This window comes from Dermacentor albipictus, chromosome 3 (assembly GCF_038994185.2).
Source record: "Dermacentor albipictus isolate Rhodes 1998 colony chromosome 3, USDA_Dalb.pri_finalv2, whole genome shotgun sequence".
NCBI lineage: Eukaryota > Metazoa > Arthropoda > Arachnida > Ixodida > Ixodidae > Dermacentor > Dermacentor albipictus.
The window spans coordinates 167,078,083-167,102,147 of record NC_091823.1 but is presented as its reverse complement, the minus strand read 5'-3'; the positions used below and the strand labels follow the sequence as shown (position 1 = coordinate 167,102,147).

The following is a 24,065-nucleotide window of genomic DNA, read 5'->3' as shown; positions in this document are numbered from 1 at the left end:
ATGTTGAAGTGTCTTTTCAATGTCCCATTAATTTCCACTATTCTCATTCTAAATGGGCAAATGCACCTCCATTCATTTACCATAAGACATATCTAGAGATCAACCCCACTAATGCTAGTTCTTTCTAGGTAGCTGAAGCAAAATGGCATTTCGTTCAGTCAGTATTGATGCAAGTTTTCAAACACTCCTATCATGAAATAGCTCAGTTGTCCATCTTGAGCAAGGCAGTTATTAGCTGGTATAATGTCAGAATTTGTTTATCATTTACTGGTAGACCTGCTGATGATAATGTAAGCAGAATGCTGCTGAGACCAATGAGAAAGTGTGAAAAAGAAAATAATTATTACATTGTTCCAGCCATCATTCCCTAAGATGTCCACCCTGCCCCATCGTAAGCAATCACTTCACATCCCAGCATGTATATCTTGCGCATTTCTTTCACTCTCTGTCTATTGTGTAGGACTGGCCATATTAGCTTAAAGCACTAGAAATCAATAACAATGACATCAGCATTGCTGCTGAGGAAAGACTGAAGTTAAAGAAAACAGAACAAAATCATACAAGGAAAGTAAGGAACACACACGAGCACCTATTCACAACTGGAAGTTTGTTGGTGAAAAAACAGGTACAACAAAATTGATAAGAAAAAAAAAATGTTCACGGAAAAACTGTACATATGTAACAGAACCTTGTGGGTGCATAAAGAAAAAAAGACTAAATGTTAACCTCATCATCCAAAGGGTCCCTGAAACTATTTTATTGGTGTGTTACCTACACGTACACAGTATCTCTCCTCGAATGGTTACTCAAAAAAAGCTTCATGTCACCATGCTATATAAAGAGCTGCAAGTGGTTAAAAATTGCCCTCCTCTAAAGCCTTTCCTCTCCAATGTCACTTTTATTCTATGTGGCCTTGGCTATGCCCCGCCTCATTGGACACGACATCGTACAGTGACAGTAGTGTTGGCTACTTGCAGTTTACTTGAACCTATTGTGTTCACGTATGACTTAGAGATGCAGCTTTTTTTTTTGTTATTGTGGTGATGATGGCCTCAAAACGAAGTTTACATAGAGTGCTTATGTTTTGTACAGTGTGCAGTCGCGGTAACTTACTCTCTGCACTCACCTGCAGTACAAGAATATAAGTGCAATAGGTACAGTGCAAGTTTCTGCCACCACATGTACCCCTCTGCTGCTTTGCTTTGCTTGCTGTCATCACTGTGATATTATTAAACATTGCATTCTTTTTCACTCTTTGCCTGCACATCTACAGCCTGGCACATCTATAGCAAAGCCCTGCTTTTTTAGAGAAACTCTCTAATTCATACCTTCCCTACCACACACATACAAATGTACTATCGACCCAAAAAGTTAACGAATGAAGGGATCTCACAAAAAACTGAATATCTCCGCAGCCTCAAAACGAAGCCTGGTATTCCCATTTCCAGCCTCTACTAGTATATGCGAACATTGTGATGTGCGGTTTTACTGGCTACTTTTAAAGGCTGCTCAGATATTTAGCATTTTCTGAGATCCCGTGGTCCGTAAACTTTTTTAGTCGATAGTATGTGTGTAGATAACAGTGGCAGACAATCTGCTATCTCAGGCAAGTCTGCCATTGGACTCAAGAAACATCTACATGTCTTACATTAGTGTGTTTACTTTTACAGGTACATCAATTACTATGCCTTCATATCCTACTAAAAATAAGCTAAATGAGGAGGCTTGCTTTGTGTATTCTTAATGATGTCATGTGGGAAGCCAATCCACTTCATGAAAAAAGATCACTTGTTCGTTCTACCAGAGGTGGCTCAAAACCTGGGGAGTGGTGCCGCTATGACATCTAGCAATGATGATGTTTAATACCTAATAATTACACAATTGATGCAGAATACCTAAATTTTATTTCATCATTCATCATTAGTACAGAAGGAGGTCCCGGAGTTAAACTATCAGTGGGACCTATTAGTAGTTTAACAATATAGTAATTAATACATTATGGCAACATAGCAGTGATACACATCAGAATACATGAAGTTAATGAAGCGAGTAATCAAATACAAGGAAGGTGCTTAGAAATACAAGCAAATGAAATAGATGCTGTGTATGAATAAATAAAAATATAGTAATTGGCACGTTGTGGAAACATAGGGATGACACATATCAAAGAACACAAGGTTAATGTACGAGATAATTAGAAACAAAAATGTGCTACAATATGCAAAGTACAAGTGAAATATATACTGTGTGACAAAAAACTTAAAATTTCTAAATATAAGGAAGAAAAGAATAAAGACAATGGGATATAGAGAATAAAAGCGATACATTAGGCAAATACAGGAGCACTGAAAGTGGTAAAATAAATTTGTATATAATATATGTTCATAGTAATGAGTCTGTAGCCAGTAGTGCCGATAGTAAATATTTCTTCATGTCTCTCTTGAATGTTAATGCTGTGCGGCAGGCTTTAATATGGGGTGGTTTAATTTAGTGTTTATTTGAGGAAGGAAAGAATTGTTAGAGGAATATCTCGTATTGTTAGTGTTGGTAAGAGCAGATATATTAAATGCTGAACCCTTGATGATCACCAGTAGGTACGCTACTGACGGTGCACTTGCACAAAACTCAAAATAATTTCAGAGCCCTGAAAACAAAGCTTTTTTTTCCCCTACTCGTCAGGTGTTTCACTATCTGCACTGATGGTATTCTTCTCGAGTATGGCTGGAGTACATATTTGTGCTGTGCGAATGTTCAAAATGTCAAATGTAAATCAAATAGCTGTTGACCATTTGACTTGTATTCAATTGGAGAACAAGCAGTTAGAAGTTATCAAATCTTCCGTTCTGTCAATAATTACACATACTGGAATCTTTAGGGAGAAAGTCAGGTGCATGTGGTGACCATTCTCAAAGGGAACTGCAGTTCCTGAGCGGACATATACAGCAGGTAATTTTTGCTTTGCTTAGTAATTTCTAGTCGCGCAGTAAGGATGCCTCGCCTTTAGGAAGCCAACGGATTTTTCTCAATTGAGGCTTTAAAAATTATCATTTGGACAATGTGAACATGTTCCCGATGTCATCTTGGTGCGGCAGATACTATCACCTTTCAGTCACTCTCATTTACAAACTTATCAGTTGACCAGAGGCCTGTTTGTGACTGGCATTACATGTGTCAAACAATCTAAAAAACATCTCTTCTAAAGCTTGCCGCGGTTTCTTTTCCACCTCTTGAGTTTCAAAACCCCCCATAATGCCTTTGGCATTGTGTGCTGCTTATCCCAAGGGCGCAGAATCAAATTCCGACTGCAGCAGCTGCATTTCCACGGGGAAGAAATGCAAGAACACCTGTTTACCATGCATTGAGTGTACATTGAAGAATTCCAGGTGGTCAAAATTAATCCGGAGTCCCCCACTATGGTGTGTCTCATAATCATGTCGTGGTTTTTGCACATAAAACCCCAGACTCACCTCTTGTTCCCTGTAAGTAGCATTGGTTACACGAATTTAAGGCCATACTGCTCCACTCAAGGCCTATATGTAGTAGGTGTTTTCATATTCTGATATTTCTGGATAGAATTAAATATGGATATTTGACGAAACTGACCTATTGAATATTGAATAACAAATATGTTCACATTTCAGAGAAGTGTGGAGTATTCTTGAAAAAAAACAAAAACTTTACATTGCAAGGGTGGACTTTTAACATTGTTGGTACAACGTTTTTTTAGTGCTTAGCGCAGAAACCATAGACTAGACAGACGAGAGAGGAGACACACACAAGTGGTACTTTCAACGATTTATTGGAAGTTGGATCACGGGTTTATACATGCAAGCATTTGCTAGCATTCTTGATAAACCTGGCCAGATTGATGTTATATTCCTGTATTGCAGACAGAAAAGCGTTTGAGCTTGTTTGACACTCTAAACTAATTGAGAAGCTCTAGATCGCAAATCTTCTGCCATACTTAATTGGCTGAATCTCTGCATACTTAACTAAGCACAAAAAATTTGTCAGCATAAGCGATTGCCCTTCCCATGAAGTGCCAGTTACTTCCAGTGTTCCTCAAAGCAGCATGCTTGGCCTCTTGTCATTTTTAATATGTATTAATGATATAGAAGTAGACAGTCACCCCTTTTAAATAAAGTTGTTTGCTGATGATTGATTTTTATTTTATAAAATACATTTCTGTTATTTCAATCTCAAAATTGGCCTTCGTCGGATAATTCGAACCTCACTGGTCAGATTCACCCAAATACAGCCGTGTTATGCGCTGAAGCATATGCAACTTACTGTGGTGAAGCATACCGAGAATGAAAAAGGGCCACTGTCACAGGACATCACACGTGTTCCTTGATTATACAGCCATGCAGTCTCCTGTCACAGTAGGAGAACCTAGCCACCTAATAAGCATACTGGCAGCCATTCAGAGCTGTTCCTTACGTTTCAGTGGTGATTTGAGTCCTTTTTTAACCTTCCATGCATGTCTCCTACATGAGACCGTTAATGAGGCCTAGTACGTCTTCTTTAACTAAATGTGCCGTGCACAGAGAAGTGGAAAACAATCATGTGTTTTGGGAAAGCTAGCAAAAAGGAAGGCAGTAAGTTGAAAAAACTGCGTTAAGCTGAGGAGATGTTAAAAGCGAACAAAAGAGTGTGAATATATCAAACTCTGAAGGCCTGCCCATACACCTATTAGGCATCTTGGTGCTCATACTACGACTGGAGACTGCACATGTGCATGTATGTAAATTAGGGAACACGTGCTGTCTTGCAACAATGGTACCTTTCCCTGCTTGGTATGGTTCTATGCATAACATGGCTGTATTGCAGTGAAGCTAACATTAAGAAAAATAGTAAACTATTTTTCTTAATGTCCCCGATGTTGGTAGCTATTGATGGTTGCAGGTGTAGCGCTAAACTGAAACGCGGCCAAAGTTAATTTTAAAGGCAAGTACTGCAAAGTGAAGCAATGGCATGCTTCAATGTTTTTTTTATGCCTTTTGTTTAATTCGACCAGTCTCAATTGTCCCGTCAGGATCGAATTAACGGACATGCCTCATAATCAGAACTGGTTTTGGCAAGTAAAATCCCAGAAAGATGATCAAATTAATGGAAGTCGACTGTATATATGGCTGAGTAGAGCCACACTGTCTAAAACCGGTACAACAAGAAAACACCAAGAAACCTAAATGACCCATTGCAAATGCAGTCAACTTTCATGGCATGCACAAATAATCTAACTTTCTCACGGACAATGATAGTGATAGTTTGCTGATACATTGGTCAGCGGCCGATAGGATTTGTCCAGTTTCTACTATTAATCTTACACACTTGCGCTTATCCCTGTATATAATAGCGGTGTCATTTAGAGAGGGCAACATGGACATGTATTGCAATGCAAAGCAAGAAAATCGTCACCTGATACACTATATTTCTGTGCTCTCTTAAGTGTTCATTAATGCATCTTCTGGTTTGGCTTATGTAGCATCTACCGCATGACAGTGGAATATGATAGAACACTCCTACAGCGCATCCGACGAACTCATCTTTGCAATGCTACCACAAACCGGCTTATTTGTCCTTATTGGGTTAGTGGTTTTACACAAGGTGCTTCGCTTATTTGGAGCTGAAAAAACACCCGCACATTACCTTGGCGTCCTATCTTTTTCAGGCTATGTGATATCTGGTGTATATACGGAATCACAGCAGTTTTCACCTGGTCACGGCTGCTAGCTCTTGCATTTGCATGGAGGCATCGTCTCGAAAGTTCCTGTTTGAGCAGCCTTTCTGCCACCGACACCAACACGTGGTTAGGGTAACCAGCCTCCTTAAGGCTTGCAGCCGATTGCTGGAAAGTGGTTTTCATTAGGACGTTCTTGAAACACATGTTAGTTACGAAGGGTGTAAGATTGGGCTTGTTGATGAATTATGCTTCAAAGTCAGGTTAACAGCGCAAAGCCACCAGAAGGGACAGAAGAGAGAACGGAGCGCTGAACTTCCAACTGTTTCTTTTCTTTTCAGAAAGCATCGCTGTTTATACAGTCACACAATAGCCCACCAGCCATGCTTAGAACGCCATGACAAAGCCACACAAAATTCAACGTGGTGATAGCCCGAGGTAACTGATCTCCTTGTCAGTGAGAGCAATAGAGGGTTGCTTATGCAACTATCCTTTAAATGTAGAATTTCTCCCGCTTTGATTATCTCACGTGTAACATGGTCCCCGTGTTTTGCAACAATAAAACATTTTTTGAATTTCGGCCTATATCCACATGTGCAGCAGTGGGCAGAAAGACATCCCTATTAGTTAGGCCCCTCTTCACCAAATTCATATGGGCTGAATGAAATTGGGTTTCTTAGCTCATGGACTGTAAGCCCAGCAAGTCCTACTATCAGTAGAGATGAACTGAAAGTCAAGAAACTGAAACGTATTGCACTTCAAAAGTCACTTCAAGAGGTCTCAAACACTCGCAAAAAATCTTGGACATCGGGACATTTTTCTAGAAACCTATTACTAGGGAAATCCAGAAACACGAAAAAATTGTTGACCAATCTAAAAGCTCGCTGAAAAACTGTTAGTCCCGTGAGGTGGTCATACATGTGCCTATCTAATTGTGCTAAATATAGGTTGCTAAAGACGGGAGCCAGACACAACCCTATGCAAATGCCTTTCTTCTGCAGATGCAGCCTATTGTTCCACTGTGCAAAGGTTGGCGACATGTAAAAACACCATAATTCTAAATACCCTTCTACTGAAACAACCTGCTTCCTGTGAAAACCTTACGGCACCATATTTGTCAATACAATCCTCGACACATTGAATAAGGTCATTGAGCAGGATAGAATAATATAATTCTTTGACCTTAGCTGAGAAGGCCTTGAAGCCCTTTTTGCCGTGAAACCTAACAAAATCAAGGATTCGTCAGAACCTTTTACAAGAAACTGGTCATCAATCTCTTTAACGTTCAGCTTTGAAACCAGGTACGGGGCAGCTTGCTTCTGCCAGGTACCCCTTTCGGAAAATATGACCCAAAAAGGAACATCCTCTTTGTGCACTTACTAAAAATTACATCTTTGAACTTTTCCTTAGTTTATCGAGATTCAACTTTCTGTAAATTTCACTTGGTCTCGCTGCTACTTTCATAAGTGATACATCCTTACACTCATTGAACACTGCAGAAATTGCTTGACTGGCTTTCTCCTAGAAACATTTAAAGGAAAAAACTGCAAAGCCACCCTCTTTGTCAGCTGGTATGACACACAATGAATTGCTCTTCAGGTAAGACTACACATTTTACAGGTAACTTAGAAGGTTGGGGCTTACATCACAACAGGGCATCTAAACCTTCCGAGTTCATCCTCACACCATCTTCTTACGGGGCTCTTCTGGACACTTTACTTATGACGGACAGGGAAGTTCCGGTTTAGTCCAGCTGGTAGCTTGGGCAAATTTTGGACCGAGGCCAAGAACTTTGCACACACTGTTGGGTAGGATGAAACCTTCAGAAACGTAGACATCACTTGTTGCTTTCTGTCAATCCTTGTTCACATGAGCCCATAGTAGTTTTATTTGAGGTTGTCAAAGAACTTGGTGACCTGATCAGCTAAGTGCAGGTGCCTCCACAGAAGATTCCTTGCGACGCACGGCTCATACTGATCAAACATCTGCACGCTGAGGTAATCTCTGTGGAGACACGCCTGCTGAAGTTGTTTAGCACGTACAATCTTCAAAATTCTTTTTCCGTGATCGACATCCGAATAGTGCGCAACCAGTAAACAACGATTTTATATCCTGTGGAAGCTGCTTGTTATGAATACAGAACCTTAGGACACACATGCTGCTGGCAGCCATGGCATTGAGGGCAACAGTATGCCCGGAATCCCGAGGAACGTATTGAAAAAAGCCTGTTGTACTTGAAATGAAATCGACAAGGGTGGCAATATGGGCTTGTTGGTCGGTCATCATGGAATGGTATCTGGGTAGTGCAGCAAAACACGGACATAATAAAAGAAAGCTAGAACCACCTGTGAGCGCATATATATGCACAAGTGCATGGTTGAGTAAACTCACAGGTGTTTAATTTGTTTTTTTCTGTTGCTACTTTTTCTTGCATTTTGATTGCTACATATATTGTAATTCCCGCAAAAAGCATCAGCTGGTAGTCACCGCTGTATTTTGCTATGCAATTTGTATTTTGTTATGCAATCTTATCTCGGCGCGCGCCTGAAGGCGAAATTGTTGCCTAGGCAAACTATCGCCGAAGTGGAACGTTTCAGAAGACGTCCCCAAGTATGTGCATAAATATTTCACTGAAAAACATTTCAGGCGTATCTTTGCTTTGTTTTTACTAAAATTTCGCAGCAACACAGCATTTCTATACTCCAAGTTATTTATGAATCACTAGATGTCATTATCTACGTCGTTCATACGTACTTTAGGCAGTGAAAAGGGCACACCCACCTGCGAGCTTCTCCGATACCGACGTGTCTGTTATAAGGCGATGATATATATATTATTCTGGACAAATCGGGCGAGGCCAACATGCTAAGCATATAATGAACGATGAGTACCAACAAATGGGATCTTGTTTTGAAATCGAACTAGAACTGAAGGAAACGAAAACGCAGGTTAAGATTGCGGTAGATTACGGTAGAGATTACGGTTACGGTATTACCCATGTAGTGGTTTCAATACCACTTTTCATCAGGCCAATAAGAAAGTGGCAGTCAGATGCAGCTGTATACCGATAAAGCATGTAGTTAAATTACAAATATTGCCCTTGCAACGAAGGTCGGCGCAAGCTGGCTGAGAGGATTTTCTTACCTCCAGAGATGGCGCGTATACAAAGACACACACGTATCGATGCAGGACTTTCTAGAGGCTCCACAAATACACACAGCATCTATTTAATGACATTGCGTTATGCTTAACGGCACACGAAAGCTTCGAGACTCAGCTGCGTTAGTTACGCCAACTTCGAAAAGTAAACAGGAAGCTGCCATGGCACTTTTTGCAGGAAGCAGGTGGCGCTTCATGCATCAGAAACCGAAACAGAAACTAGCAAAACCATTTTTTTTTTGTAACCGTTAATCTTGTTTTCCGTGCTCGGAAGTTATGTTATTCCATTGGTTTGTTGTAGGACGTCCGTGTCATTGAAGGATTCAGTCCCAGTTTTAATGGTTTAAATTCTTCAAACAGTTTCTATTTTTTGCACCGCCAGTACACAGAAGCGTTTTATAACAGTCTTTATTGATAAATCGATATGTGGCCGTTGTTTATTTCGTTTTGAAGAGCACTCGCTTCGTCTTTCCAACAAGACGCGTAGGATCGACGCTCCGATTTGCATTTAAAGTGAGCTTTTGATAGCCTTACTTTATCCATTTACGCGCTGTATATGCGTTTTGACGCCTTTCACTAGTTTGCGACAACGCAGAGTATATAACAGCGGAGTCGCGCTGTTTACCTTTCGCATGTTAAACGAAGCAAAACATCAGTAGTGCATCGTAAATTTTTTCTAAACATAATGCAGGCACCACTCGCACCGTTAAAGCATGACTGTTAAGAAGCATTTGCAGCAGCTCATTTGTCACTACTTTGGAGCGAGAATATTGCTCATCTGCCGCTTCACCTTTCTTTACTGCTCCGTATTTTTGTGTATCCGGATATTTTAATTTTATGCAAACCACCCCTTCCGTGTGAAAAGGAAAAGAATTTAAGGAAAGGAAGATGCAACAGTTGCAAGGAAGGTGCCACAGTTGTGTGAAATAAATAGTGCTTTAATTACCAACATCTGTCGTGATCGGGCGCCTTGGGCGAATTCATTTTGTGTAAAAATGTGTTCCGGCTACTTAAAAGGTAAGCGTGACGTTGTGGCATCAACTGCTATCTCTCTTGTTGAATGAATTTTTGACAATACGTCATTGTCATGGTACCGAGGCAAAACAACTGAAAGTCGCCTTGCAACCAAAACGTTGCCTTTCAACATACGACAGGAACACATAAACAAAACATTAGTGTATGCTTCAGTATACCTTATTTTTACAGCTTTATTGAGCTATAAAGCTTAGGTAGTTGTGAAAATGAGAGGCAACTGTGATGGACAGAAGAGCATAGTATGCTTGCATGACCAAGAAATTTTTAAGGATGAAATTTCAGTACTTGATAACAGTGCATAAAAGTAGAGCACTGCATGGACACTTTTCCCTGGCCTGACCCGAGCCAGTGCCATGCACTGGTCCACCCTTGTCTAGCTCAGCTAGGTTTGTGCAGTTAGCCCTTGAGCCTCAGTGTAGCATGATCCACCTCTCTGTTGTTATGAAGATGCCAACTGCATATGTATTTGCTAGATACATATCTTGCTAAGCAGTTTTCCACTTGCGTTGCTGCCGACAAGTGGGAAAAAAGAAATTTAGATTTTTGGCAGCAGTGAATAATTTGCCGCCTTGCATTACTTTAGCTGTGGTCATAGTAATGCAAGCACAAAAAAAATTTAGAAAATTTCCGAGAGCAATGAAATTAACTGGAACTGGACTGGACATTAACTGCACATGGAAGGAAATAAATTATGGATATACATTCACCAATTATGTTGCGCGTTAAGGTGTAGTCCAACCGACTAATGGTTTCCATTTAATTTCTTTGAATGAAGTTCTGTAATTCATTGCATAATTACATCAGCATGAATGAATTCTTGATTGAAAGTTTTCTTCAATAAATACTTGAAGGGGGGGGATGCTGCGAAATGTCTCATTAGTGAAGGGGATTTGGAAAACAGAAAAAAATGTAATGTGTCACCGCAATGTCGATGGGATCGGTAGATGAATAGGCGACCAGGGTGTAGTGGCTCCAGTTTGAAGAGGAAAGGCAGGCGGCGGCAGATGGTGGTGGCGTTCTGGCCAGGCAGCTGGGCGTAGAACTCAGGCCCATAGCCCGACTGCTCTCGTTCTGCCCATGGGCGCAGAAACTCGCCGGTTTCAAGCAGCAGTTCATGATCGGGTAGAGTGGCGAAGCCACTCTACCCGATCCCTACCCGATGAACCCTACCCGATCAGTTAAGGAATGGGTTGGCAGGAGGTCCCGGTTGGGTGAAGTCCTGGTGGCTCGGGTCCGGAACCTGCCGGCTGGTTTTGAACTCCCGGTCCGGTGGCCGACGTTCTCTTGGCGTCGCTTCCTGGAACTCTCCCTTCTTCTGCCAGCGCACCTCGCTTTTCTGCCGCTCTGGTCGATTTGTCCTTTCCTGATTGGCCCCTGGAAGCTCCGTGTTTTCTTCTGATTGGATGCCTTTTCCTTTTATTTTTTTCTTCTAGTGCTGCGTGCTCACGTGCCGGACGCTCTTCGTCGTCTTCCATCCAGTACAGAATTCGCCTCTGCGTGCACATTCTTTCTCGTCTGCTTCTTGTCTCTCTCCATCTACCGTACCATGTCATGCACTACACACCACACTATGTAGTACAGACATTCATATTATTACGATCTCATCGAGAGATGCTCAAGAGACGAGCCGCCGCGAGGAAGAGATGAAGTGTGTCTGGGCTCATGGCGTGAGCGAGTGTTGGCCTGGCTGTCTGGCTCCAGTGTAAATAGCATGTAAATAGCCTCTTTCATCTCTGTATTTCGTCTGTGTCTGTGCAACATTCTGGTGGAGGTTAGCGGTCCACGTCACGGCACTCCGAAGTGGTCGGCATATCGAGCTTGTCACCATACCTCCCGGTGACGAGACCGCATCTGCAACGGCTTCAGCTTGTCCGACTGCTCTTATCGTCATGGTTGCCCAACATCGTGACCCTGGTCTCTTCTGTGGCCTGGAGGGACAAGACGTTGATGAGTGGCTCAAGCTCTATGAATGCGCCAGTGCTAATAACAGGTGGAATCCAACAATTATGCTTGCTAATGTAATCTTTTATCTCAGTGGCACCCCACGCGTGTGACTCCAAACACATGACGAGATAATTAGCTGGGACAATTTCAAAGTAAAGCTACGAGAACTGTTCATTGACCCCTTCAGGCGCGAGGTTGCCGCGAGAAAGGCTCTTGCGCCTTGTGTCCAGACATCTACAGAGCCATACGTTTGATACATCCTAGACGTCTTGGCTCTTTGCCACAAAGCCCACGATACTATGCCTGAAGCAGAAAAGGTGGCTAAAAGGCATCGCCGACGATGCTTTCAATTTTTTGTTTTCGGCAACGTCTTTCCTGTCGGCGCCATGATAAATGAATGCCGTCGCCTTGAATAAGCTAAGAGCCACCGTATCACACACCACATCACGCAGCTACCCAACACTGCTTAAGTTGACATGTGAGGGTCGACCACATCAGACGACCACCTGTGATGACCTAACCCGTATTGTTCGCCGCCAGCTCGAGGCCACCTGTTGGCCAGCCTTCTCCTCAACACCTCTCAACCCGCCAGCAACCACAATTGCCAGGATTCAGGCCGTCGTCAGACAGGATTTTGAGAACATGGGTCTGAACTCTGTGTGTTTAACGACTCAACCCAGCGTTCCCCCGTTCTCTAGCGGCCCTCCTCGTCCCCGGCACTCCTTTTCTGCCACATATCGCAACCCATCCAAATGGCGTACCGCTGATGACAAGCTGATCTGCTTCCACTGCTGTCGCATCGACCACGTCGCTCGTCACTGCCGCAACCAATGGACATACACCTCCTCGGACATACACCTGCGCTTATTCCTGCACCTTTGGACCTACTGTTCCCTATGCCACCCGTCTAGAACCCACTGCCACTGATGCTCCACCTCCGAACCTTCGCTACAGCCACTCGCCCTCACCTCAACGCCATCAGTCTCGTTCGCCCCAGGCCCGTCGCTTCTCCTCGCCGCCTATCGCCTCCTGGATGCAGCCAAAAAACTAGGCACTACAGCTTCTGGAGGTGAAGCTGTGTTGTCGACCCTGCCCTCAAATTCTCTGCTCATGTTACCTACGAACCAAAACTTTCTTGGCATTGACAGGTATCCTGTCTTACATTCGACCAGCGGGGGCTGGCGATCTTTGAGGAAGGGACCGACGAAAAGGCGCCACCAGGTCTGCTGTGACGACTAGCTTTGAAAGGACGACCAGACATCAGTCCCCAGCCCATCGGCGCCACCATGGCTGTGGCGGCAACTGGTTTTGTAAGGACAATGCGCCGCGTCCCCAACGGAAGGGCGCCGAGATGGCTAGACACAGTGGGCGGAGCAAGTATTGTTAGCGTGTACACCGTGAAGGTCTGCTTGAAGCAGGGGAGCTCCTGGAAGATATTTTGTGGTGCCGTCTCATGCAGCTTAGAACCCGTCTTACGCGTCAGTCAACAGACAGATGCGGCGGCCACTGACTGCAGGGTCAACTCTGGGATAAATAGGCGCCTGCTCGGGTCAAGCACAGTGTCTGCGAAAACCCTCTCACCTCGGTGTGGTCAGTGCAACCTGTGCAGAAGTGAGTACGTAAACCCTCCCCCTCAAAGGCGGGTTGGTTATGATGACTTTGGACGCTCCGAATTGGTCGGCGGTGAACTGCTGTGTTCCGTCACCTAGGGATTTCGGGAGGACAGTGTATTTAAGGAGCTGTTGGCAGCTCTTCAGGGTGCATTCCTTTTTCAGTCATGTTAGACTAATGAAGTGTAACATTCTCATGCAGATACTGTAAATAAATCCCAGATTCCTCGTTCTTGATGAGAACAAGTCTTTCCCTTCAACAACGTCCTCAGCGTGGGTAAGTTTGATGACCGCATGGGCCAGCTACCATCTATTTCATGCCCGACTCCTACCATTACATCTGTCACTGCACTCATCGATGCAGGAGCACATCTTTCTATTATATTATAAGTGCTGCCTTCCGAAGACACCTGAAAAAGCTCACCCCAGCGTCAGCACGCGTTGGTCGTGTTGCGGATGGCGGTACTGTGCCTATCATCAGCATATGTACGGCATGTGTCAGCGTTGCCGGCCACCACACTCCTGTCCTCTTCACCGTGATTGCTCATTGCCCCATGACCTAATTCTCGGACTCTATTTTCTCTCTGCGCATTCTGCTCTTATTGATTGCTCTGCCAGTACCCTTTGCCCTGAGGTGCCGATTCTCATAGAACCTTCTAACGCACCCCAGTGCCGCTTACGCCCCACCTGCTTTATTCGCCTGCCACCGAAGTCAACAGCCTATACTGAACTGTTGTGTTGTCTACCTGTTCCTGATGGCGAGTACCTCGTCACTCGCCTGCCCAACATTCCACTACAGTATGACATCACCGTGCCTCACAGCATTCTGACTGTTACTGCTAACCATACTCGCATGCCTATCTTTAACTTTGGACTGGGAAAGCAAATCCTACTGCAAGGTATTTGCCTCGTCAACGTTGATTGTCTCGGCGACCATCACGTAGCAGCTTTATCAAGCGATGGTTCTTCTGAGCTTAGCATGCCCCTCGCACCAGCCTCGGGCACCGATGCCAACATAAAGAAAATGGTTGCGGTGGACCTGTTCTCTGCGCAGGCTGACAGCCTTTGCAAAGTATTATCGTCCTACAGAGATATCTTTTACTTCAAACGATCGCCCTTTAGGCCAGACGCTCGCGGTCCAGCATTGGATTTCTACTGGCGATGCTACGCCTATTGACCGATGACCATATCAAGTTTTTGCATCGGAACGCTGAGTAATTCCAAGTGAAGTGAACAAAATGCTAGATAAAAACATCATTAAGCTTTCTTCGAGTCCCTGGGCGTCACCTGTGGTTTTGGTTAAGAAGGACGGCACGTGGCGCTTCTGTGTGGACTACCGTCATCTGAACAAAATTACTAAGAAGGACGTCTACCCGCTCCCAAATATAGACGATGCCCTTCACTGCCTCCACAATTCCAGCTATTTCTCTTCTATTGATCTTCGTTCTGGATACTGGCAGATTGCTGTTGGCGATATGGACAGAAAAAATATGCTCAATCAGCTTAGTAAGTTTAAAAAAGTAGGGTACACTGTTCACTCCATAGAGAAATGTTTTGCGTTCCTGGTTCATTGGCCTTGAGACGAAATTGCCCTCGCTGTACAGAACTATAACATGGTTGAACTTCAAAAGTTCCTCCCATGAGAATGCAAAGAAGCTCTCCAGTAGGACGGGTGCATTTGTCTAATGTGGCTATCACTAATATTACCCACAGTCAAGATTCTATGGCACATATATTTCTTTGATGAACAAGGCCAACTTAAAGCAAAATGTGTGTTTTTACACCATAGATCCGCAGCACAAAAGCTCCACCTTAAATGTGATTGTTCACCTAAATCTGCCTGCATTTGGAAAGGTAGTGCAAACCTTAAAATTAGATTAAATTGTGGGGTTTTACGTGCCAAAACCACTTTCTGATTATGAGGCATGCCGTAGTGGAGGACTTTGGAAACTTGGGGTTCTTTAATGTGCACCTAAATCTAAGTACACGGGTGTTTTCGCATTTCGGCCCCATCGAAATGCGGCCGCCGTGGCCGGGATTCGATCCCACTACCTCGTGCTCAGCAGCTTAACACCATAGCCACTGAGCAACCATGGCAGGTAGTGCGAACCTTCTGTGCTGTTAGAACCCAATTTCAAAGTGTTTGCCCAGCCCTGTGCACTGTAACTTGATGGTTCCAAAGTGCTGGTTTTTAGGCCCTTGCCCAACTGGTTTGTTGAATTAGATGTTAAAACGAATGACAGCTACGATTGCCTGGACACTTATCAATGAGATTCCACTGTAATTTCAGTGGTGTTCACAGCAACAACAGATTTGGTGAAGTAAGGGACAGGCAGATTGTTAAAGAGAACTGTGAAATCCATCAAATGGATACGTTGAGCTAACAATGTGGACTGATTGTATAAGGCGAGCAAGCTGCAGAGAATTGCTAAGCTTGATGTGCAGACCTCATTTCTCAGGCAAATAAACTGTGCAATGTCTTGTTTTATTATTGATGACTGCTCTGCCAGTCTGCCCGAGTTGTCATTTTTTTGTATTTATCATAAAGCAGGCAATTTCATGTTTTTGTAGTTGTGTGACACAGAGTCATTTGTTTCTTACAGCTGTCGTTTTCTCGGAAGCAGGCACTCATGCTTGGAGACCTGCAGAGCACAAACTGCAGCATGTATGCCGAAATAAATAGCTATTGCCTATTTCAAATAGAACCAATGTAAGGCAAGGCCCCTTTTTGCTGTACTGTGCTTGCAAATTGCAAAGCAATGATAAGACACAATGTAGAAAGAAACATTTTCTTTTATTTGGCGGACATTAGAGTGGCATCAAAAAAAAAAATATTGAGCAGCCCCAAGTCAGTCACTACACTAAGCAGCTCCACTGCAATTCACATGACCTAGGAATCCCAGCCATACAACCGAATGATTATTCATATAAGTGACGATCAAGATCATTCTTCACTTGAATGCCACGGAGCGATAATCAGTAACAGCAATCAGTTTGTGTCCCTGCAAGCAGGAATATTATTTCGTGTTTTGGTTATTGGTGACATATCAAATTTATAGTTTTCTGCCCCATCAGATGTTTGAATCAGAAATAAATTCTCCAAAGATGTACACCTTGTCAGCGGTACATGCAGGATGATTTGCGGTGGCCAGAGACTTTTGAGTGGGACTTCGGTATCAGTGGAGGTATAATGTGTGTGCATGCTTCAGTACAAGGGAGATTGGAGGCAGCATCAAGGCAACCTATAGGCACTGTGTGAAAAATCTTGAAAGCTACGCTATTTGCTAATGCTCTTGTGCCTTCTGCACTTGATAGAATACTTTCCAGCTTTAATTTCAATCAGAAAAGAAATTTAGTATTTTCTGACGCTACCATGACATGCAAACAAGTTTTTGTCATGTAGGAGGAGGAGGGGGGTTACGTTAAACTACAACACAATTTATAAGTTTTTCAGCGTCCTATTTCATGTGTGGTACACTTTCTTTAATTTGGCTTGCTGACCTGGCAGTTGCATAGTCTTGGGCCAGGGATGACTGGATGGGAGAAGACAATGAGTACTGTTCATTGTTTAATATGCGCTTGTGTAATATAATATGTAAAAATAAAAAAATGAGCGATATTTTTATGCTTTAAGCGTTTTGCAGAGTGAAGTAAAGTTATAAGGAATTTTTTTTCTCTAAGAGATGAGAGAAGATGGTGTTGCTTGCTCATGATGTTGCTGGGATACCCTAGTACCTAGCTCATAATAGTGCAGTGAAGATCACCTGGTAGAAACCACATCAATTTGTAAGAGTTATGAATCTTCAGCATGAAAGTAAATTAGTGCTTTATTTCATTGGATACATTCCCCTTTTGGAAAGTTCTGTGAACAAATAAGAATTTGGAACAAGCATGCTATCAACACAACTAATGCAGAAGCAGAATTTATTCACACTACATACCAATAAGGACAGTGTAGGTGTAAGAACGTTGCTGATTACTTTTCCACCTATGACAAAGGAAAAAGTATACTCCAGTAATTCAGATGAGAACACAATTCTTGTTACACCAGGTGTGGCGAGCCCGGGAGACAGCAAGAGCCGCAGGAGTCCTGGACTAAGGGCGCCTCCCACACAAGCAGAAAGACACCTGCTTTTCCTTTCTTTTCTGTAATAAATGTTTTTTCTTCTCCTCCTCCTCCTTATGTTCTTTAATACAATGGTTTACCTGACTTGGAGGCAGTTTTATCTCAGGAGCTCCTATCTGAATACATGGGAAAAGAGAAATAGTTTTTCTCTGAAGCCAGCAACAGAATTCAATGAGGTTGGTTACATGTTAAAAAAAAAAACGCTGAAATGTAGCCACTGTTTTAGGGGGCAATGTTTTGTGGCAGGAAATTTTGAAAATTGTGAAATTAAAAGGACTTCCGTATGAAGTTTACAACTTGATACAAAAGCTACGACATTGTAAACTTTCTGCTTATATTTTTTAAGCTTACTGACTCTCAGCAATTTTTCCTAAATATTCAAGGTCCTAAATCAAGATTATGCAGCCTAGAATGACTAAAATTTAACTTTTTCTCTCAAATGCAACAAATTTCATTGAAATTATTCGAGTAGTTGTCTCAAAAGCATTTCTGCATTTTACATGTATTTGAATAAAGAGATTAGAGTTGGCACTGAACTAAAGCATCCTCCTCAAGGTATAATTTGTGGCGCAAAATACATATCTGGAAAAGGGACAGAAGAAAGGGAGACAGTGAAGCGCGATTGGCACTTCACTGTCTCCCTTTCTTCTGTCCCTTTTCCAGAAATGTATTTTGCGCCACAAAGTATACCTAGAAAATCTAAGCACCAACTTGCCCAAGAAGAAGTCCTTTTGGCATCCTCCTCAAGGTAAGCACGTCAATTCTGGCCGTAAGGCCAGTTATCAGTCTACACTATAAAAGAGAATTGCCTTTTTTTTACACTTTTCCAGCAATTCCAACTTAGTAGCATGCCTAACTGAATGCAGCTAGGAAGAAGGAAATTTGACAATATTTAGTTTATGTGCAGAATTAATGCATTTGTATGTCACTGAATTTTTGGCCTTCATGAGCATTCATATCCTTGAATTTTTTTCAATGTTGAATCTAACATTTGAATCAATTGAATCAAAGCAGCCATCAGGCCACAAAGCAACGTAAGGGCAAATAAGAACTTTATGTGGAAGCACTTAAAAGGTCTGTTCGATTCATCTGCACAACTGTGAACCAGTTAACGGAGGTTCACAAGAAGTTCAGAAATTCTGCAGCTTGTTTCTGCGGTGCAGGCACAGCGCAACACTCGAAACGAATGGCAAGGTGCAGATGCGGTGCGGGTGTTATGTTATGCCCGATTAATGTGCACAGAGTGCGTACATTTGAAAGATCGTGAACTACAAGTATCAGCTTGTGGGCCTAACTACAAACCACACTTGTAGACACATCAGACGTGCGTAAGCGGGCTTTTAATGGTGCTTGCGCCCATGTGCTGGATTTTCAGCTGCACTGCTGCGTCGCACCTGTATGCCTGTACCAAGTCGGCACCGACAGCGGAGTAGGTGCAGCAAAATCATGAACCAGCCCTGCACCTTTTGAAACGAACGGAGTGGTTCAGCGGGCGCCACTGGATCAAATGGCTGGGTGCAACACGTCGTGAACTCGTTCAGGCGGTGCAGGCGAATCTAACGCACCTAAAGTAAAGCATATTCAGGGGCGCTATAACATAAAATGATTTCAAACTGTTTTGATTCCAATCTCCTGACATCAAATTTACGTAACCACCGGTGCAAGCATTGGGCGGTGACCTGCAGCGTGGTCTGAACAACCCAATCAAACACTCTCCTCGTTTATAGGAGGTCACCTTTGTTCACTTTCAAAACCAATAACATTGCCTACACTCAGCGGTTTTTCTTATCTAATTGGCTGACAAGAGGCGAGGAGTACGGTCTAGTGGAGAGGGTTTAGATGGGGCTGAGCCAGCACAGTGAAAATAGATAACCGCATGAAGAGGGTGGTGCTGGCTTCTCCGATTGGTCCGCTTCACCTTGCTTAGCTTGCGGTGGCTGGTCGAAAATTGCGGCAGCTTGCAACAGAAGGATAAGAATGCCGCTAAAACGGATCCTCAGCAAGGAAGAGTTGGCAGAGTGATGCTGTATACATGCCGCAAGGGCTCGATAACGTTTTACTGTCATGCAAAAAGGTTTATCATGTGCAAATAAATACATGCTGATCGGCAGGTGCGAGTAGCGAGGGCCTGAGCGATCGGCGGGCAGTCATATTCTATTCCTTTCAGAACGGGGCAGTCTCTGGCTATTCAGAAAAATTTTCAGTTTTGTTCGGCATATTAATGCATTTTTTTTCGCGTACACGTCACTTTGATGCAGTGAGTTTTTGCTGTTTTGTGAGGTCGCGTGACAGACAGGCGAGGTGGGTGTCACCCAATAACATTGAACCAATAGCAGAGGGCTAATGGTGAAAAGGCGTTGAATGAGGAATAATTATTTTTCTTTTGTGTGGTTTAATCATTCATTATCAGTGTGTACATGTATATCAGATGGAGAGCCATCACGGTTTTCGTGACGTCGCGTGACAGACGGGTGAAGTTTGGAGTGGCCTGAAAAAGTTTTGACCAATCGTGGTGGGCTGATTGCAGAATTGGAATAGAAAAGTTTCGAATCATTTTATGTTATAGCACCCCAGGATTCTACAGGGGGCCATAGAATTAGACTTCCATGCAAAGATGGCCAACCTCACAAGGTTCACACGGCTGACGTAATGAAGTCAACCTAAGCTGATCTCAACCTCCCAAAGTGATGCAACATTGGTTGGCTGTTAAAATTTTTTAGCTATGGCAATGGCAACCTCATGGACAAATTTGAGGTTGAGTGAGGTCGAATGCTCGGTGAGGTTATATTTCACAGCAGCTGATGTGCACATTTCCACCTCATGAATAAATATGTGGGAAGTTTTATGATTTTACTGATATGAAGGGGTAATTTAATACAATAGCCCCAGGCAGGAATCTGGAAGTGGGCTTCACCCCAAGCCACCTGAGGCTTTGTTTTCAATTTGTATAGACAGCTCTCATCACATATGAAGCATAGGTGTACATTTATTTTGCTTTACTTCAGATGTCTGACACCACCGCAGTTGGATATCTTGCATCGGCCTGTATCCTCTGACCTTACTTTTAGAAGACAGTGAGTCACATGCCAAACTTCTTCCTCGTCGAGTATTCCTGCTCTAAACTAACAAATGACAGTTGCTGCCTCTCATTCAGTGTTGGCCAAAGACACCTGGCCAGAATTTTGGTACTGAACAATGAAACTAGGCAAGACAAACATACTTCTGGTATGTTGCCTGTAGGCAACAAATGTCAATAAAGGGTTAATGAGAAATAAATTAAAAACTGAAATACAGTAGAACCTCGTTGATATGATCTTCACAGGAACTGGAAAATAAAGTGTATCATAGGAAAATCGTATCATCCAACATATTATCCAACTAAATCGGATTTTCGGGAAAAGAAAAAAAAAAACATTTAAAAAAATGTATTAAGCAGAATCGTATCGAGGTTCCACTTTATAAAAAGAAACGACACTGAAATTGGCTGTAGAAAAGTTAGTAAATTACTAACTGCGCTTTGAAGCTTGTCACAATTTTTTCTAGAGTTTAGAAGTCTAGGACCTTGATTTAACGCAAGAAATGAATAGTCAAAAATATTGTTACGGTGAAGGGAAGGAAGAAGTTGGATTAGACTAGACGAAGACCAAGTCTGGCAGTTGCCTGAATGCCATTAACATCAGTTGTTAACATACATTATTTTACACTTGTGGGCCTGCTTTCTTCCTGCAACATTTTGGTGGAGGTGCTGGGTACAATCACGGAACTTCGCAGCGGACGTCATCTACCTGCCGCCACAATGGCAAATCAACCGGACGATACTGATGCAGACTCGGACATCAGTGTACTATCCCTCTCCGGCTTCCTCCATATTGGCAACGAGCAGCGGAAAGATCCTGTTCTTCGAACACTTATGGAATGCCTAAGCTCCTCGCCCAATGAGCCGTCCCTCCGGATGTTCACCTTGCGCGATGGAACTTTATACCGTCGCAGCGTTCGTCCAGACGGCCCGGAGCTCCTCCTAGTCGTTCCCAAGCACCTTCGACTCGCCTTGCTCCAGCAACTTCACGACGCTCCTTCTGGCCCGGCATTTATTGCTCAGTGCGCTGTTATGTCGCTTCTTGCGACCTGTGTCAGCGCCGAAAGACGCCTGCTATGCCTCCCGCTGGTTTGCTGCAACCTATTGATATCCCTACAGAGCCCTTCTACTGGGTGGGCCTAGACCTCCTTGGTCCCTTTCCAATTTCCTTCAAAGGAAACAAATGGATTGCTGTAGCAACGATTATGCCACGAGATATGCCATTGCACGAGCACTACCAACCAGCTGCGCTACAGATGTCGCCGACTTCTTACTAAACGACGTCATCCTGCACCACAGCGCCCCTCACCAGTTGCTGACTGATCGCGGCCACTACTTTCTATTGAAGGTCGTCAACGATCTGCTCCGCTCCTGTTCTACAGAACACCAGAGTGCTACCGCGTACCACCCTCAAACGAACGGCCCCACCAAGCGACTCAACCGCAAGCTAACTGAAATGCTGGCCATGTACGTTTACGACGATCACCGCGACTGGGACGTAGCTTTACCATGCATCACTTTTGCATACAACACGTCCCATCACGACACTGCCGCATTTTCACCATTTTACCTGTTGTATGGCCGCGACCCCACCTTGCCCTTTGATATATTGCTACCTTCCGCAGTACAATCACCCAGCACTGGTTACGCTCACGATGCTATTGACTTAGCCGCCCAGGCCCGAGAAGTAGCCCATTATCACCTCACAGTCTCGCAAGCTTCTCACAAGCGACGCTACGACCTTCGGCACCGAGACTCCCATTTTTCACCTGGTTCCCTTGTCCTCCTCTGGACGCCTTCACGTCGCGTCGGCTTGTCGGAAAAACTACTTTGCCGTTATTCTGGTCCGTACCAGATCTTACGCCAACTTTCCAACGTGACATACGAGATCGCCCCAGTCGGCCAGCCTTCAGTGCCTTCCAACGTCACCAGTGATGTTGTTCACGTCGCCAGGCAGAAGCCCTATGTCCCCCCATTAAGTGATGCTCTATAACTTGCACCGGGACGGAGCTACCCCACCGGGAGGGTGACGTTACGGTGAAGGGAAGGAAGAAGTTGGATTAGACTAGATGAAGACGAAGTCTGGCAGTTGCCTGAATGCCATTAACATCAGTTGTAAATATAGATTATTTTACATTCGTGGGCCTGCTTTCTTCCTGCAACAATATCATGTAAGTACCCCTTTAAAGTTCAACATCTTGAGACGTATTTCTGCACATTGAGACGTAATATTTACCGAAGCCATAAGACTCTTAACAAAGCATGTTTCAGTCTTGCAGGCAAACCAAACATTTACAGTGGTGCACCTTCAAATGGTGCAGTCAATTCTATGGACCCAATGCTTGCACCTTGCACACCTGCTTAAGCCAGAGGCAGGAAATTAGGACAACCTCCAAAACATTTCGATTATCTCTTTCTGAAAGAGAGAAGTGTGTTTTATCCAGCAATTCTTGACATAGCCAGAGTGGTCTAAAGGTAAAGTGACAACTATGTTCCTCGCGAAGGCCTGATTCACACAAGTGTTATTGGCCCCATCACGGTACACGCGTCTGTCAGGACAGAGCATTTCCTTGCCAATTTCTCCGCAGAAACAAGATGCTATCGACATTTGCTGATGCTCTAAACATCATCAGTATCCTGTGTTAGAGGAGAAAATGGCGTGAAAATCCTCTATTTTCACAGATACAGGTTCCATAACATTTTGTGCCGAGACATGACAGGATGGGTCAAATGTGTGAACCAGAATGAACTTACAATGGCACTTGAACATAAGATAAGTTAGAGAAACATTGCTGTAAACAGATGGCAACACAGGTGAAAAGTTTTAGATAATGATGCCAAAGGGCAGACACCATTGCTTGTAATGCTTCAGTAGAAGCACAAGGCGAGAGTTTCAAGATCATAAGCTGGAATCTAAACCACACAAGGCAAGCAAAGCCCGCCTGCCAACTGTGTTCACAGCAGCCTACACATATTGTCGACCCACGTGACGTTTCTGTGGCCAACATACCATGGCGGTTGTGCCAGGATGACTGTGGACGCAGATGGCAACGTAGCCAAAGCATTCTCGCCTTGAGTGCCTGCTGCATAAATCAGTCTTGCGTCTGGAAGCGTCCGCAACCTCCATGAAAGTGTTACAGAGGAAAAGAGATGCACCAAATATATTTACTGAATATTTACAAAAACTGTAGCAGCTGACAAGATAGTAGTTAGCATGCAAAATCCAAAAGTGTTCCCCTTTTCATCAGCCTTTTAAACTATGCTCTTTAGATCACTAGACTTTTATCTAAAGCAGGAACAATCGATCAATCCTCTTCAAAAAAAGACAATACAGCACTGACATGGGTACTCACATGAATGAGCCCACTTCATGTGTCGACCACTCGAATCTGTTTTAAACACAGGCCTATTTCCAAAGCTCCAACTGCAGTGCAC

At 43.6% G+C, this 24,065-nt stretch overlaps 2 long non-coding RNA genes across 6 annotated transcripts in view; one reads left to right on the top strand and one right to left on the bottom strand.

Annotated features, from left to right (window-relative positions):
- Positions 1–17,604, top strand: part of LOC135896299 (uncharacterized) — a 22,087-nt gene extending 4,483 nt beyond the window's left edge. The window contains exons 2-5 of one of the 5 annotated variants that reach the window (XR_011512523.1): positions 2,876–2,946; positions 6,022–6,118; positions 16,032–16,143; positions 17,480–17,604. This is a non-coding gene — a long non-coding RNA (uncharacterized lncRNA). Of the gene's footprint in view, positions 1–367; positions 392–2,875; positions 2,947–6,021; positions 6,119–16,031; positions 16,144–17,479 lie in introns of those variants that run through there. The other 4 variants (XR_011512525.1, XR_011512526.1, XR_011512527.1 and 1 more) reach the window with 4 other exon arrangements.
- Positions 17,489–24,065, bottom strand: LOC139057030 (uncharacterized). The gene is made up of 4 exons (XR_011512528.1): positions 23,984–24,065; positions 23,641–23,751; positions 17,635–17,670; positions 17,489–17,574 (listed from the first exon to the last, which is right to left on the bottom strand). It is a non-coding gene; the product is annotated as an uncharacterized lncRNA (long non-coding RNA).